This window comes from Pleurodeles waltl, chromosome 5 (assembly GCF_031143425.1).
Source record: "Pleurodeles waltl isolate 20211129_DDA chromosome 5, aPleWal1.hap1.20221129, whole genome shotgun sequence".
NCBI lineage: Eukaryota > Metazoa > Chordata > Amphibia > Caudata > Salamandridae > Pleurodeles > Pleurodeles waltl.
This window is the reverse complement of record NC_090444.1, coordinates 576,421,715-576,439,569: the sequence shown is the minus strand read 5'-3', so window position 1 is coordinate 576,439,569 and position 17,855 is coordinate 576,421,715. Positions and strand designations below refer to the sequence as shown.

The following is a 17,855-nucleotide window of genomic DNA, read 5'->3' as shown; positions in this document are numbered from 1 at the left end:
CCCCACTCCAATACAGCAGACAGGCAACCTGAACCCAAAGAAGCCTGTAACGTAGCCCCTTCCCTTTTAGGTGAAGAGCTAAAGGTGTGGTTCTGGGCACTGACAGCTGTCAGTGGCCTCTGCTGGGTGTTAGCCTTTATGGCTGCACTATCCTTAGCATGGTGGTCTGACCCCATGCCAAATAGCAAGTTAGGCCCCCTGACCCTATTGGTCATGGTGGGGTTACTCCAGCTCTGGGTAACCTCTCTGGGTAAGCTAGGGGTAACCCTGGCCAAGATAAGGTTAGCAGAGGTGGATACCTCTAAGACCAAGATAGAAAGAATGGGTGGAGACATTGAAGAGGCAGACAAGAGGCAATTCAGACTAGGTCCTATCACTGTGGAAGTAGGTCAGTTCCCCAAAGGGAATGACCTGAACAGAAGGATGTAAGGCAGAGTAGGCCCTGCAACTAACCAGCCTATTTCTCCTACTCTTCCTCGCTCCTACTCTTCCTCGCCTGACAGACTAGGAAGACTCTCCCAGCTTGGGCTGAGTCTCCTGGCCTGTGGGCTGGGGGGGGCTTGTGTAAAGAAATGGCTCCCTGTTGCAGTTACCCCCCACTTTTTGCCTGATACTGATGCTGACTTGACTGAGAAGAGTGCTGGGACCCTGCTAACCAGGCCCCAGCACCAGTGTTCCTTCACCTAAAATGTACCATTGTATCCACAATTGGCACACCCTGGCATTCAGATAAGTCCCTTGTAACTGGTACTTCTAGTACCAAGGGCCCTGATGCCAAGGAAGGTCTCTAAGGGCTGCAGCATGTCTTATGCCACCCTAGAGACCCCTCACTCAGCACAGACACACTGCTTACAAGCCTGTGGGTGCTAGTGAGAACAAAATGAGTAAGTCGACATGGCACTCCCCTCAGGGTGCCATGCCAGCCTCTCACTGCCTATGCAGTATAGGTAAGACACCCCTCTAGCAGGCCTTACAGCCCTAAGGCAGGGTGCACTATACCATAGGTGTGGGTACCAGTGCATGAGCATGGTACCCCTACAGTGTCTAAGCCAAACCTTAGACATTGTAAGTGCAGGGTAGCCATAAGAGTATATGGTCTGGGAGTCTGTCAAACACGAACTCCACAGCACCATAATGGCTACACTGAAAACTGGGAAATTTGGTATCAAACTTCTCAGCACAATAAATGCACACTGATGCCAGTGTACATTTTATTGTAAAATACACCCCAGAGGGCACCTTAGAGGTGCCCCCTGAAACTTAACCGACTATCTGTGTAGGCTGACTAGTTTTAGCAGCCTGCAACAAACCGAGACATGTTGCTGGCCCCATGGGGAGAGTGCCTTTGTCACTCTGAGGCCAGTAACAAAGCCTGCACTGGGTGGAGATGCTAACACCTCCCCCAGGCAGGAATTGTCACACCTGGCGGTGAGCCTCAAAGGCTCACCTCCTTTGTGCCAACCCAGCAGGACACTCCAGCTAGTGGAGTTGCCCGCCCCCTCCGGCCAGGCCCCACTTTTGGCGGCAAGGCCGGAGAAAATAATGAGAAAAACAAGGAGGAGTCACTGGCCAGTCAGGACAGCCCCTAAGGTGTCCTGAGCTGAGGTGACTCTGACTTTTAGAAATCCTCCATCTTGCAGATGGAGGATTCCCCCAATAGGGTTAGGATTGTGACCCCCTCCCCTTGGGAGGAGGCACAAAGAGGGTGTACCCACCCTCAGGGCTAGTAGCCATTGGCTACTAACCCCCCAGACCTAAACACGCCCTTAAATTTAGTATTTAAGGGCTACCCTGAACCCTAGAAAATTAGATTCCTGCAACTACAAGAAGGAGGACTGCCTAGCTGAAAACCCCTGCAGCGGAAGACCAGAAGACGACAACTGCCTTGGCTCCAGAAACTCACCGGTCTGTCTCCTGCCTTCCAAAGATCCTGCTCCAGCGACGCCTTCCAAAGGGACCAGCGACCTCGACATCCTCTGAGGACTGCCCCTGCTTCGAAAAGACAAACTCCCGAGGACAGCGGACCTGCTCCAAGAAAAGCTGCAACTTTGTTTCCAGCAGCTTTAAAGAACCCTGCAAGCTCCCCGCAAGAAGCGTGAGACTTGCAACACTGCACCCGGCGACCCCGACTCGGCTGGTGGAGATCCGACACCTCAGGAGGGACCCCAGGACTACTCTGATACTGTGAGTACCAAAACCTGTCCCCCCTGAGCCCCCACAGCGCCGCCTGCAGAGGGAATCCCGAGGCTTCCCCTGACCGCGACTCTTGGAATCCAAAATCCCGACACCTGGGAGAGACCCTGCACCCGCAGCCCCCAGGACCTGAAGGACCGGACTTTCACTGGAGAAGTGAGCCCCAGGAGTCCCTCTCCCTTGCCCAAGTGGAGGTTTCCCCGAGGAACCCCCCCCTTGCCTACCTGCAGCGCTGAAGAGATCCCGAGATCTCCCATTGACTTCCATTTGCGAACCCGACGCTTGTTTCTACACTGCACCCGGCCGCCCCCGCGCCGCTGAGGGTGAAATTTCTGTGTGGGCTTGTGTCCCCCCCGGTGCCCTACAAAACCCCCCTGGTCTGCCCTCCGAAGACGCGGGTACTTACCTGCAAGCAGACCGGAACCGGGGCACCCCCTTCTCTCCATTCTAGCCTATGTGTTTTGGGCACCACTTTGAACTCTGCACCTGACCGGCCCTGAGCTGCTGGTGTGGTGACTTTGGGGTTGCTCTGAACCCCCAACGGTGGGCTACCTTGGACCAAGAACTAAGCCCTGTAAGTGTCTTACTTACCTGGTTAACCTAACAAATACTTACCTCCCCTAGGAACTGTGAAAATTGCACTGTGTCCACTTTTAAAACAGCTATTTGTGAATAACTTGAAAAGTATACATGCAATTTTGATGATTTGAAGTTCCTAAAGTACTTACCTGCAATACCTTTCGAATGAGATATTACATGTAGAATTTGAACCTGTGGTTCTTAAAATAAACTAAGAAAAGATATTTTTCTATACAAAAACCTATTGGCTGGATTTGTCTGAGTGTGTGTACCTCATTTATTGTCTATGTGTATGTACAACAAATGCTTAACACTACTCCTTAGATAAGCCTACTGCTCGACCACACTACCACAAAATAGAGCATTAGTATTATCTCTTTTTACCACTATTTTACCTCTAAGGGGAACCCTTGGACTCTGTGCATGCTATTCCTTACTTTGAAATAGCACATACAGAGCCAACTTCCTACATGGTGCATGTACCTTTTCACCACCAAACCTGACCACTGCACTTAGACATAAGTCATCCCTCTTGTAGGGCCTTCAGCCCAAGGGCAGGGTGCATGTCTCTTTGAGGATCCCCCAATTCTGCCTGTGCAACCTTACGGGGTCTAGCTCCTAACCCACGCTACTGCTGACCCCAGACACTGTTCTGCCCTCATGCCGGAGAACCAGGCTCAAGCCGAAGAGGCAGAACAAAGGATTGCCTGCAAGGGATAGGTGTGACCACCGCCTCCTCCTGTGTATTAGGTGTCTAAGGGCTGGGGTGGCCTTTGAGCACTACCCGACTGCTTTGAAGGGCACATTTGGTGCCCTTCGTGCATAATCTGGTTTGCACCAGTTGAGGAACCCCCAGTTCCTGCTCTGGTGCAAAACTACACAAAGGACAGAGGAATGACCACCCCCCTGTCCAGCTCCTCCCCTAGGGAGGTGCACAGAGCTCTGCCAGGTGGCTCCTTGAATCTGCCATCTTGGAAACAAGGTAGGCAGAGGCCAATGGTAGCATCTGACTAGTTAGGCCAGGTAGATGCCCTTACCCACCCCCCACCCCGATAGGTGGGTCACTTAAGAGTGACCAACCCCCTTTTAGGGTTACTTAAGGGCTCCTCCTTGGGTGGGTCCTCAGATTCATCGAGCAAGACTCTCCAAGTAACTCTCTGCAAGACATCTGCTCCTGGTCTCTGGAACCGCTGCTGGTCTGCTTTGGAAACAAAACACGTCTGCTTCTGGTGAGAAGGCTCCCATTGCAACATTGTTTCTCTGGATCCTGCAAGAATTCTTCAACATCCAAAGCTGTGCATCCACCAGGGTCACAATGACTGTTTGCACCAGGGAGCACAAAGGAATCTCCCTTGAATTGAAGGAGCCACTCCCCTGCATCCGCAGACACCTCAAGAAAACGTCGACAGGCTGGTGGGGGTTTTCTGTCCCACGGACATCTGAAGACTGTTTCACAGAATGTGAGTCTATGGCTTCCTCTGGCCCTGCTCGTCTTCTGACCAACTTGAAAGATTGTGGGCTCCTGCTGCTGGACTGGAACTCCTGTGCACCCCAATTGTTGCTCATGCCAAGGCCTGTTGGCACTTCCTCCAGGAGATCTTCAGGTGCTAAGAAGCCCTGGCCTTGGCACTCTACAACTCGAAGATCAGCGTCTTTCCTGCAACTTCTGTTTTATTGTGCTGGTAAGGCCTCCTTGTGACTCCCTGTCTCAATCGCCTGTGGCTCACTCGTGGGAGCTCAGTCGACTTACGCTTGCCTTCATGTGTAGCCCCGACTCCCCTCTCAAGGGTAGATTCTCTTGGATCTTGCTGGTCCCCATAACGTTGCAAATATTTCTTCAGTTCGTGCTTGCATTTGCCAGTGCTTGTTGGTGACCTGGCAGGTTACTGACCCTCCTGCAATCCGGTGACCGCCTATGGACAGCTCATAGGCGACTCCTGGCTTATTCTGTAGCTCCAGGACCCTGCAGCTGGAATTTTTCTATTGACTAGCAACACCTTCACCTCCTAGAGGGTGGGCACCTCCAAGGGTGCTGGACTCTGTCCCATTCCTTTGCAGGTCCTCCACGTCTGGAATCTGTCCCTGGGATCCACTGGCCTGGTCCATAGGTTTTGACAGCAGCTGGACAATTCGAGGCATCCACTGACTTCAGAGTTCATTCTCCCCTCTGCATCTTGGTCCCTGGTGTAGGTACTCCTGTCTTCTGGGTATCGTGGAGTGGGAACACTCGCAATCCTTCATCTTGTGTTGATTTCCTTGGGGTCCACTGGGAAGGGTCCTGAATCCCACAAGCTCCAACCACAACTTTGTGTTAGCCTATGGGACGTTTGGGTTGGTAATTACCTTGCACCTGGTCACTGTGGACATACTTAGAGGCTAAACTCTGGGGTTTCTATCTACCCCCAGCCCCTCCCTGACTACCTTATTTATCTTGGTTGGGGTCAGTGTTTCACAATAAACTTCTTTAGTAATGGTTTGGCCCTCCCGAGGGTCCTGTGTATTTTTATGCAGTTTCTGATGGTTATTTTGTGAATATATTGTGTGTAGAAATCTCCAAAGGTAGATATACTAATGCTAGTTTAGAAGTAGTGCTGTAATAAAGAATCCTTTATTTTTGCAACACTTGTATGGCTCTTTCTTGTGAGTTACTGTCTGACTGCTGTGGTATTTCAAGTGCTTAACACTCTTCCTGGATAGGCTTTAGTTTCTTGCCTCAGCTACCCTTACAGAGCTTTTTGCTATCTGGACACCTACTCACTATCACTAAGGGTTGCTTGTACTCAGTATAGGGTGCCACATCATAGGTGTACACCATAAATTAAGCCAGTCTCCTACAGACAGGGCCACTGTCCTCTAGAGATCTTGGTTCTTGGGTAGGCTGGCAGTCCTCTGGGGGTTTGTAGAGGTTGCTGGTCCTGCAGGATGCCTCTCCTTTCTGTATCAGGAGTCTTGAAGCTGCAGACAGACCGGTTGGGCAGGGGCCAAGTCAGTTGTCTTCTGTAGTCTTCTCTGCTGGTGCAGCTCTTCACTCATTCTTTAAGGTCTCCAGGAATCTGAAGAGCACGGTTCAGGGGTTCCCCTAAAGACTAGATTTAGGGGTGTTACGGAGGGTCATATGGCAATAGCCAATGGCCACTGACCCAGAGGGTGTCTACACCCTTCCAGTGCCGACTCCCTTTGGGGAGGGGGCACATTCCTAACCTTATTGGTTAATACGCTCCAAAACAAGATGGAAGATACTGTCAGGAGGGGTCTTACCTTAGCTCTGGGCACCCTAGGGATGGTCCCAGTTAAGGTGGCCAATCTTCCTTGTGTTTACTAATGTTTAATGGCATGTGTAGATGCAGATGCACATGCTGTGCATATTCCACTATCTAGTGTTGGGCTCGGAGTGTTACAAGGTATTTTTCTTTGAAGAAGCTTTTTCGAGTCACGAGCTCGAGTGACTCCTCCTCTCGGTGATAGTGCACATGAGCATCGAGTCCTTTGTTTGTTTTCTTTCTGCCGTCTGGTTCCGATGTGTTCTCTCTCGCTCAGGAAGATCTCGGTTCAGTACTATCTGAACTTCTCTCTCTTTTCCTTCAACATCCGTATCATTTTTAAATGTGTTTCTGACCACACTTGATCCGATATTTAGCGTTGGGATCGATTAAACACGCTTTCGGGCACCCACGTCCTTCTCAGGCCTACTGCGTCACAAACTCATGAATCTGACTCAATTTTGATTCTGCCCTCGGTGCCACGCAACATTCCCCTACATTGACCAGCACTAGATGTGTAACCTCTGCCTCTCGCCGAACAACAAAGACACCTATGAGGCGTGCCGATCCTTCTAATCTAAAAAGACTTTACAGGATCGAAGAGCAAGACGGCTAGAGATGGCATCGAAGTCAGCGGAACAAATGCCCAGCACATTCTGTGAGTAACCGGCACAGACTGCAGTCTCCATCCCAGACTGCGACTCAGATGGGGACAGCCAAATTATTAGCGCAGCGCAGTATGAGTGTACACCAGCCCCTTCCCATCAAAAACAATCAATCACAAAACACCTTGGGTTCACACCGCTTGCCAGCCATGGTCCAACCCAAAAACAACATATCGGCGACCGACCCTTGAGTTTGGTGCTGAAAAAGGCCAATACTCACTCCACCGAACAGACTACCATGCCTATTTCAGCATTGAGTCGAAAGATGGAGGCTTCCACTTCGGAACTGAGACGGCTACATACCACATCGGAGCAGAGACATCCACGCTCCTCTTCTGAGACGAAACATCCATGCTCCGCCTCTGAGCCGAGAACTTTCATCTAGGCTCAAACCATTTTTTCAGCTTGTTTAAAGCACTATCGGCAAGCTTTCGGAGCATTCGTTGGTGGGAAGCAAACCAGTTGCATCTCCAGAACAGGAAACTGATAAAACGGACATTAGATCAATTATTGAGGTCATGGACCATAAACAAAGGAGAATACAGATCCAAAAGGATACAGGGAAGATTATTGCCTCTCCTTCTCCTGTAACAAAAAGGAAACTAACATTCCAACAAACCTTGGAAACTCGCCCTTCACCGGTGAAAATCTTTAAACCTAAGGAGAAGTCAAAGACTGAATCAGCCTTCTCCACTGCTTTCACCTTTCCTTGCCTCTTCTCCACCTCCTCACACTCTACCACCCCTACCTTCATGTAGGAAGTTGGCTCTGTATGCACTATTTCAAAGTAAGAAAATAGTGTGCACAGAGTCCAAGGATTCCCCTTAGAGGTAAGATAGTGGCAAAAAGAGAATTCTAATGCTCTATTTTGTGGTAGTGTGGTCGAGCAGTAGGCTTATCAGAGGGTAATGTTAAGCATTTGTTGTACACACACAGGCAATAAATGAGGAACACACACTCAGACAATTCCAGGCCAATAGGTTTTTGTATAGAAAAATATATTTTCTTAGTTTATTTTTAAGAACCACAGGTTCAAGATTTACAAGTAATACTTCAAATGAAAGGTATTTCAGGTAGGTACTTTAGGAACTTTGAATTAGCAAAATAGCATATACAGTTTTCACATAAATGACATATAGCTATTTTAAAACTAGACACAGTGCAATTTTCAACAGTTCCTGGTGGAGGTAAGTGTTTGTTATTTTTTGCAGGTAAGTAAACCACCTACGGGGTTCAGGTTTGGGTCCAAGGTAGCCCACCGTTTGGGGTTCAGAGCAACCCCAAAGTTACCACACCAGCAGCTCAGGGCCAGTCAGGTGCAGAGGTCAAAGTGGTGCCCAAAACGCATAGGCTTCAATGGAGAAGGGGGTGTCCTGGTTCCAGTCTGCCAGCAGGTAAGTACCCACGTCTTCGGAGGGCAGACCAGGAGTTTTTTGTAGGGCACCGGAGGGGACACAAGTCCCCACAGAAAGTACACCCTCAGCGGCACAGGGGCGGCCGGGTGCAGTTTACAAACAAGCGTTGGGTTTTCAATAGAAATCAATGGGAGACCAAGGGGTCTCTTCAGCGATGCAGGCAAGGGGGGGGGGCTCCTCGGGGTAGCCACCACCTGGGCAAGGGACAGGGCCACCTGGGGGTCGCTCCTGCACTGGAGGTCGGATCCTTCAGGTCCTGGGGGCTGCGGATGCAGAGTCTTCACCAGGCGTCAGGTCTTTGAAGCAGGCAGTCGCGGTCAGGGGGAGCCTCTGGATTCCCTCTGCAGGCGTCGCTGTGGTGGCCCAGGGGGGTCAACTCTGGCTACTCACGGGCTCGCAGTCGCCGGGGAGTCCTCCCTGTAGTGTTAGTTTTCCGCAGGTCGAGCCGGGGGCGTCGGGTGCAGAGTGGAAAGTCTCACGCTTCTGGCGGGAATCGTGTGGTCTTTAAAAGTTGCTTCTTTGTTGCAAAGTTGCAGTCTTTTTGGAACAGGGCTGCTGTCCTCTGGAGTTTCTTGGTCCTTTTAGATGCAGGGTAGTCCTCTGAGGCGTCCGAGGTCGCTGGACCCTGGGGGACACATCGCTGCTACATTTTTTCTTGAAGTGAGGAGACAGGCCGGTAGGGCTGGGGCCAAAGCAGTTGGTGTCTCCGTCTTCTCTGCAGGGCTTCAGGTCAGCAGTCATTCTTCGTCTTCATGTTGCAGGATTCTAGTTTCCTAGGTTCTGGGGTGCCCCTAAATACTGAACTTAGGGGTGTGTTTAGGTCTGGGAGGGCGGTAGCCAATGGCTACTGTCCTTGAGGGTGGCTACACCCTTTTAGTGCCTCCTCCCTGTGGGGATGGGGGCACATCCCTATCCCTATTGGGGGGAATCCTCCAAAACCAAGATGGAGGATTTCTAAAGGCAGGGGTCACCTCAGCTCAGGACACCTTAGGGGCTGTCCTGACTGATGGGTGACTCCTCCTTGTTTTGCTCATTATCTCCCCTGGACCTGCTGCCAAAAGTGGGGGCTGTGTCCAGGGGGCGGGCATCTCCACTAGCTGGAGTGCTCTGGGGCATTGTAACACGAAGCCTGAGCCTTTGAGGCTTACCGCTAGGTGTTACAGTTCCTGCAGGGGGGAGGTGTGAAGCACCTCCACCCAGCGCAGGCTTTTGTTTCTGGCCCCAGAGAGCACAAAGGCTCTCACCCCAGGTGGTCAGAAACTCGTCTCTCAGCAGCAGGCTGGCACTGATCAGTCAGTCCTGCACTGGAGGATTGGGTAAAATACAGAGGGCATCTCTAAGATGCCCTCTGTGTGCATTTAATACATCAAACACTGGCATCAGTATGGGTTTATTATACTGAGAAGTCTGATACCAAACTTCCCAGTATTTAGTTTATTTATGGAACTGTGGAGTTAGTTTTGACAAACTCCCAGACCATATACTTAATATGCTTAATACACTGCACTTACAATGTATAAGAATGGACTTAGACGCTGTAGGGGCACATTCCTCATGCATGCAGCTATGCCCTCACCTGTGGTGTAGTGCACCATGCTGTAAGGCCTGCTAGAGGGGTGACTTACCTATGCCACAGGTAGTGTTTTGTGTGCATGGCACCCCGAGGGGGTTGCCATGTCGACTTAGCAGATTGTGTGTGTTGGTGGGGAGAAAAAGGCAATGACAGTGTGCATGTGTTAGGTGATGGGTCCATTAGGGTGGCACAACATATGCTGTAGCCCTTACAGACCTTCCCTGGTCACAGGGCCCTAGCTGGAACTACGAGAAAACCATAGAGGTAAGTAACACAGTACCATTCTCTCCCTCCCCCCACCCCCCTTCTAGCTACCAGGAATGCAGGAGTGAAACGCTTAATTTTCCCCCAAACCAACCAAAAGAAGGAAAAGAAAAAAAGACACCCAGACAGTGGATTCCTGAAGAAAGAAGACCGATGGAAAGAGGGGACCAAGTCCAAGAGTCACAGTGGAGTCCAGGAGTAGGAGCTGCTACCCACGCTGCTGTGGATGCAGTATTTGGTCGGTGATGAACAGGTCAGCACTGCAGCTCTGGAGCCGAAGAAGAGTTCCTGATGGATGCAGATGAAGCCCCACAATGGAAGGCAGATTGCAGACTGGTGTCTGTGCAGGAATTCTACCAACAAACCTTGTCAAAGGCAAACTTGTGGTTAGTGGAAAAGAGGTGCTGCTGGGGACCCTCGGTGTCACAGAGGCAGTACCCACAGGAGTCCCACAGGACGGGGACATGAGTTGCAAAGAAGCCCACGACCACTACAAAAGAGGATTCCTCGCAGGAGGATGTGCTTTGCAGGATAGAGTGCTGGGGGCTGGAGCTACATGTCGCCTGAAGATCCCTTGGAGGAGATGCAAACAAACCTTGGCAGCTGCAAGAGACGCGGTACACGGGGAACTGTCCTGCGTGGGAAGGCAAAGGCTTACCTTCACCAAAGTTGGACAGCTGTCAGAGTACCAAGAAGACTTTTTCATACCACCACCCGTGATGCAGAATCCACGCAGCTCAGCAGGAGATACGATCTATGCAGCCGGTCGTCGCTCCCTGAACTGGTGTGGACTGGTTTATGCACAGAGGGCACCAAATGTACCCTTCAAAGCAAACCATTGGCTTGGAGAGGCTATCCCTCCCAAGCCAGTTACACCCATTTCCAAAGAGAGGGTGTTACTTCCCTTCTCTAAAGGATATCTGTAAAGAAATGGCTCCATGTTGCAGTTACCCCCCACTTTTTGCCTGATACTGATGCTGACTTGACTGAGAAGTGTGCTGGGACCCTGCTAACCAGGCCCCAGCACCAGTGTTCCTTCACCTAAAATGTACCATTGTATCCACAATTGGCACACCCTGGCATTCAGATAAGTCCCTTGTAACTGGTACTTCTAGTACCAAGGGCCCTGATGCCAAGAAAGGTCTCTAAGGGCTGCAGCATGTCTTATGCCACCCTAGAGACCCCTCACTCAGCACAGACACACTGCTTACAAGCCTGTGTGTGCTGGTGAGAACAAAATGAGTAAGTCGACATGGCACTCCCCTCAGGGTGCCATGCCAGCCTCTCACTGCCTATGCAGTATAGGTAAGACACCCCTCTAGCAGGCCTTACAGCCCTAAGGCAGGGTGCACTATACCATAGGTGAGGGTACCAGTGCATGAGCACTGTGCCCCTACAGTGTCTAAGCAAAACCTTAGACATTGTAAGTGCAGGGTAGCCATAAGAGTATATGGTCTGGGAGTTTGTCAAACCCGAACTCCACAGCACCATAATGGCTACACTGAAAACTGGGAAGTTTGGTATCAAACTTCTCAGCACAATAAATGCACACTGATGCCAGTGTACATTTTATTGTAAAATACACCCCAGAGGGCACCTTAGAGGTGCCCCCTGAAACTTAACCGACTGTCTGTGTAGGCTGACTAGTTCCAGCAGCCTGCCACACCAGAGACATGTTGCTGGCCCCATGGGGAGAGTGCCTTTGTCACTCTGAGGCCAGTAACAAAGCCTGCACTGGGTGGAGATGCTAACACCTCCCCCAGGCAGGAGCTGTGACACCTGGCGGTGAGCCTCAAAGGCTCACCCCTTTGTCACAGCCCAGCAGGGCACTCCAGCTTAGTGGAGTTGCCCGCCCCCTCCGGCCACGGCCCCCACTTTTGGCGGCAAGGCTGGAGGGAACAAAGAGAGCAACAAGGAGGAGTCACTGGCCAGTCAGGACAGCCCCTAAGGTGTCCTGAGCTGAAGTGACTCTAACTTTTAGAAATCCTCCATCTTGCAGATGGAGGATTCCCCCAATAGGGTTAGGATTGTGACCCCCTCCCCTTGGGAGGAGGCACAAAGAGGGTGTACCCACCCTCAGGGCTAGTAGCCATTGGCTACTAACCCCCCAGACCTAAACACGCCCTTAAATTTAGTATTTAAGGGCTACCCTGAACCCTAGAAAATCAGATTCCTGCAACTACAAGAAGAAGGACTGCCTAGCTGAAAAACCCCTGCAGAGGAAGACCAGAAGACGACAACTGCCTTGGCTCCAGAAACTCACCGGCCTGTCTCCTGCCTTCCAAAGATCCTGCTCCAGCGACGCCTTCCAAAGGGACCAGCGACCTCGACATCCTCTGAGGACTGCCCCTGCTTCGAAAAGACAAGAAACTCCCGAGGACAGCGGACCTGCTCCAAGAAAAGCTGCAACTTTGTTTCCAGCAGCTTTAAAGAACCCTGCAAGCTCCCCGCAAGAAGCGTGAGACTTGCAACACTGCACCCGGCGACCCCGACTCGGCTGGTGGCGATCCAACACCTCAGGAGGGACCCCAGGACTACTCTGATACTGTGAGTACCAAAACCTGTCCCCCCTGAGCCCCCACAGCGCCGCCTGCAGAGGGAATCCCGAGGCTTCCCCTGACCGCGACTCTTTGAACCTAAAGTCCCGACGCCTGGGAGAGACCCTGCACCCGCAGCCCCCAGGACCTGAAGGACCGGACTTTCACTGGAGAAGTGACCCCCAGGAGTCCCTCTCCCTTGCCCAAGTGGAGGTTTCCCCGAGGAATCCCCCCCCTTGCCTGCCTGCAGCGCTGAAGAGATCCCGAGATCTCTCATAGACTAACATTGCGAACCCGACGCCTGTTTCTACACTGCACCCGGCCGCCCCCGCGCCGCTGAGGGTGAAATTTCTGTGTGGACCTGTGTCCCCCCCGGTGCCCTACAAAACCCCTCTGGTCTGCCCTCCGAAGACGCGGGTACTTACCTGCAAGCAGACCGGAACCGGGGCACCCCCTTCTCTCCATTCTAGCCTATGTGTTTTGGGCACCACTTTGAACTCTGCACCTGACCGGCCCTGAGCTGCTGGTGTGGTGACTTTGGGGTTGCTCTGAACCCCCAACGGTGGGCTACCTTGGACCAAGAACTGAACCCTGTAAGTGTCCTACTTACCTGGTAAAACTAACAAAAACTTACCTCCCCCAGGAACTGTGAAAATTGCACTAAGTGTCCACTTTTGAAACCGCTATTTGTCAATAACTTGAAAAGTATACATGCAATTTTGATGATTTGAAGTTCCTAAAGTACTTACCTGCAATACCTTTCGAACAAGATATTACATGTTAAATTTGAACCTGTGGTTCTTAAAATAAACTAAGAAAAGATATTTTTCTATAACAAAACCTATTGGCTGGATTTGTCTCTGAGTGTGTGTACCTCATTTATTGTCTATGTGTATGTACAACAAATGCTTAACACTACTCCTTGGATAAGCCTACTGCTCGACCACACTACCACAAAATAGAGCATTAGTATTATCTATTTTTACCACTATTTTACCTCTAAGGGGAACCCTTGGACTCTGTGCATGCTATTCCTTACTTTGAAATAGCACATACAGAGCCAACTTCCTACATTGGTGGATCAGCGGTGGGGTACAAGACTTTGCATTTGCTGGACTACTCAGCCAATACCTGATCACACGACAAATTCCAAAATTGTCATTAGAAATTGATTTTTGCAATTTGAAAAGTTTTCTAAATTCTTAAAAGACCTGCTAGCGCCTTGTGTTAGATCCTGTTTAGCATTTCTTTTAGAGTTTAAAAGTTTGTAAAAGTTTGAATTAGATTCTAGAACCAGTTGTAGATTCTTAAAAAGTATTCCAACTTTTAGAAGCAAAATGTCTAGCACAGATGTGACTGTGGTGGAACTCGACACCACACCTTACCTCCATCTTAAGATGAGGGAGCTAAGGTCACTCTGTAAAATAAAGAAAATAACAATGGGCCCCAAACCTACCAAAATACAGCTCCAGGAGCTTTTGGCAGAGTTTGAAAAGGCCAACCCCTCTGAGGGTGGCAACTCAGAGGAAGAGGATAGTGACTTGGAGGAAAATTCCCCCCTACCAGTCCTATCTAGGGAGAACAGGGTCCCTCAAACCCTGACTCCAAAAATAATAGTCGGAGATGCTGGTTCCCTCACAGGAGAGACCAACACCTCTGAAATCACTGAGGATAACTCCAGTGAAGATGACCCCCTGTTAGCCAGGATGGTCAAAAGATTGGCTTTGGAAAAGCAGCTCCTAGCCATAGAAAGGGAAAGAAAAGAGATGGGCCTAGGTCCCATCGATAGTGGCAGCAACTTAAATAGGGTCAGAGATTCTCCTGACATCCTAAAAATCCCCAAAGGGATTGTAACAAAATATGAAGATGGTGATGACATCACCAAATGGTTCACAGCTTTTGAGAGGGCTTGTGTAACCAGAAAAGTAAACAGATCTCACTGGGGTGCTCTCCTTTGGGAAATGTTCACTGGAAAGTGTAGGGATAGACTCCTCACACTCTCTGGAAAAGATGCAGAATCTTATGACCTCATGAAGGGTACCCTGATTGAGGGCTTTGGATTCTCCACTGAGGAGTATAGAATTAGATTCAGGGGGGCTCAAAAATCCTCGAGCCAGACCTGGGTTGATTTTGTAGACTACTCAGTAAAAACACTAGATGGTTGGTTAACTGGAAATGAAGTGTGTGACTATGTTGGGCTTTATAATTTGTTTATGAAAGAACACATTTTAAGTAACTGCTTCAATGAAAAGTTGCATCAGTATCTGGTAGACCTAGGTCCAATTTCTCCCCAAGAATTGGGAAAGAAGGCAGACCACTGGGTCAAGACTAGGGTAACCAAAACTTCCACTGGGGGTGACCAAAAGAAAGGGGTTACAAAAACTCCCCAGGAGAAAGTGGGTGACACTAGAAACAAAGAAAAAGAGTCCTCTGTAGGCCCCCAAAAACCAGAACAGGTGGGTGGGCCCCAAGACACAACCCAAAACAAAGGTGGGTACCAGGGTAAGAACTGGGATGCCACTAAGGCATGGTGCCACAACTGTAAACAGTCTGGGCACCACACCAAGGACACTTCTTGTCCCAAAAACAAACCCCAGAACAGAATTCCAGGGGTAACCAGTGTAGCCATGGGAGATGACTCCTCAGATGAGGAGGTCTTCATAGCCTTCAACTGGAAACAGGGCCCAACAGGTGAGTTGGAGATTCCAGAGGGAAGTAGACACTTCCACCACCTACTGGTGAATGGAATCCCAACCACTGCCCTGAGAGACACTTGTGCCAGTCACACTATTGTGCATGACAGGCTGGTGCTCTCGAACCAGTACATCCCAGGTGAGACTGCCAGGGTAAGAGTTAGCCTAGACAGGGTCACTAAGAGGCCTGTGGCTTTAGCGCCCATGGGTGGCACTCTTAGCTGGAGAAGGGTAGTAGTCAGTACAGACCTCCCCCTTGATTGTCTCCTTGGAAATGACTACCCAGAGGTTAGTCAGAGCCCAAGAGAGGAACTGGTCCAGTGCCAGTCCTCTCCCAAGGATTCTGGAAATCCTGCCTCTGCAGTAAATGCAAGCAGGCCCCAGAAGAAGAAGAAAAGAAAACAGAGTAGGAGGGGTGGACAACCTTTAGCCAAGGTTACAGCAAGCCAGGGAGATTCTGCTCCAGTAGGGGAGAACTCCAAAAATGGCCCTGATAAAGTCCAACCTGACCCACAAGAAGTCCTGGCTAGTCAGGCAACTGTTAAACCTGAGTGGGTGGCTCCTCAGCTAACAGAAGAAAGAGTGGAAGAAGGGTGTTCACTACAAGATGTGGTAACCCCCCACTCCAATACAGCAGACAGGCAACCTGAACCCAAAGAAGCCTGTAACTTAGCCCCTTCCCTTTTAGGTGAAGAGCTAAAGGTGTGGTTCTGGGCACTGACAGCTGTCAGTGGCCTCTGCTGGGTGTTAGCCTTTATGGCTGCACTATCCTTGGCATGGTGGTCTGACCCCATGCCAAATAACAAGTTAGGCCCCCTGACCCTGTTGGTCATGGTGGGGTTACTCCAGCTCTGGGTAACCTCTTTGGGTAAGCTAGGGGTGACCTTGGCTAAGATAAGATTAGCAGAGGTGGATACCTCTGACCTCAAAATAGAGAGAATGGGTGAAGACATAAAAAGCACAGACAAGAGGCAGTTCAGACTAGGTCCTATCACTGTGGAAGTGGGTCAGTTCCCCAGAGGGAATGACCTGAACAGGAGGATGTAAGGCAGAGTAGGCCCTGCAACAAACCAGCCATTTCCTCTACTCTTCCTCGCCTGACAGACTAGGAAGACTCTTCCAGCGTTGGCTGAGTCTCCTGGCCTGTGGGCTGGGGGGGGCTTGTGTAAAGAAATGGCTCCATGTTGCAGTTACCCCCCACTTTTTGCCTGATACTGATGCTGACTTGACTGAGAAGTGTGCTGGGACCCTGCTAACCAGGCCCCAGCACCAGTGTTCCTTCACCTAAAATGTACCATTGTATCCACAATTGGCACACCCTGGCATTCAGATAAGTCCCTTGTAACTGGTACTTCTAGTACCAAGGGCCCTGATGCCAAGAAAGGTCTCTAAGGGCTGCAGCATGTCTTATGCCACCCTAGAGACCCCTCACTCAGCACAGACACACTGCTTACAAGCCTGTGTGTGCTGGTGAGAACAAAATGAGTAAGTCGACATGGCACTCCCCTCAGGGTGCCATGCCAGCCTCTCACTGCCTATGCAGTATAGGTAAGACACCCCTCTAGCAGGCCTTACAGCCCTAAGGCAGGGTGCACTATACCATAGGTGAGGGTACCAGTGCATGAGCACTGTGCCCCTACAGTGTCTAAGCAAAACCTTAGACATTGTAAGTGCAGGGTAGCCATAAGAGTATATGGTCTGGGAGTTTGTCAAACCCGAACTCCACAGCACCATAATGGCTACACTGAAAACTGGGAAGTTTGGTATCAAACTTCTCAGCACAATAAATGCACACTGATGCCAGTGTACATTTTATTGTAAAATACACCCCAGAGGGCACCTTAGAGGTGCCCCCTGAAACTTAACCGACTGTCTGTGTAGGCTGACTAGTTCCAGCAGCCTGCCACACCAGAGACATGTTGCTGGCCCCATGGGGAGAGTGCCTTTGTCACTCTGAGGCCAGTAACAAAGCCTGCACTGGGTGGAGATGCTAACACCTCCCCCAGGCAGGAGCTGTGACACCTGGCGGTGAGCCTCAAAGGCTCACCCCTTTGTCACAGCCCAGCAGGGCACTCCAGCTTAGTGGAGTTGCCCGCCCCCTCCGGCCACGGCCCCCACTTTTGGCGGCAAGGCTGGAGGGAACAAAGAGAGCAACAAGGAGGAGTCACTGGCCAGTCAGGACAGCCCCTAAGGTGTCCTGAGCTGAAGTGACTCTAACTTTTAGAAATCCTCCATCTTGCAGATGGAGGATTCCCCCAATAGGGTTAGGATTGTGACCCCCTCCCCTTGGGAGGAGGCACAAAGAGGGTGTACCCACCCTCAGGGCTAGTAGCCATTGGCTACTAACCCCCCAGACCTAAACACGCCCTTAAATTTAGTATTTAAGGGCTACCCTGAACCCTAGAAAATCAGATTCCTGCAACTACAAGAAGAAGGACTGCCTAGCTGAAAAACCCCTGCAGAGGAAGACCAGAAGACGACAACTGCCTTGGCTCCAGAAACTCACCGGCCTGTCTCCTGCCTTCCAAAGATCCTGCTCCAGCGACGCCTTCCAAAGGGACCAGCGACCTCGACATCCTCTGAGGACTGCCCCTGCTTCGAAAAGACAAGAAACTCCCGAGGACAGCGGACCTGCTCCAAGAAAAGCTGCAACTTTGTTTCCAGCAGCTTTAAAGA

The 17,855-nt window shown here is 50.6% G+C and overlaps 1 protein-coding gene across 2 annotated transcripts in view; it reads left to right on the top strand.

The window, feature by feature from the left end:
* XPO1 (exportin 1) overlaps positions 1–17,855 on the top strand; it is a 717,353-nt gene that overhangs the window by 686,453 nt on the left and 13,045 nt on the right. The window lies entirely within an intron of this gene.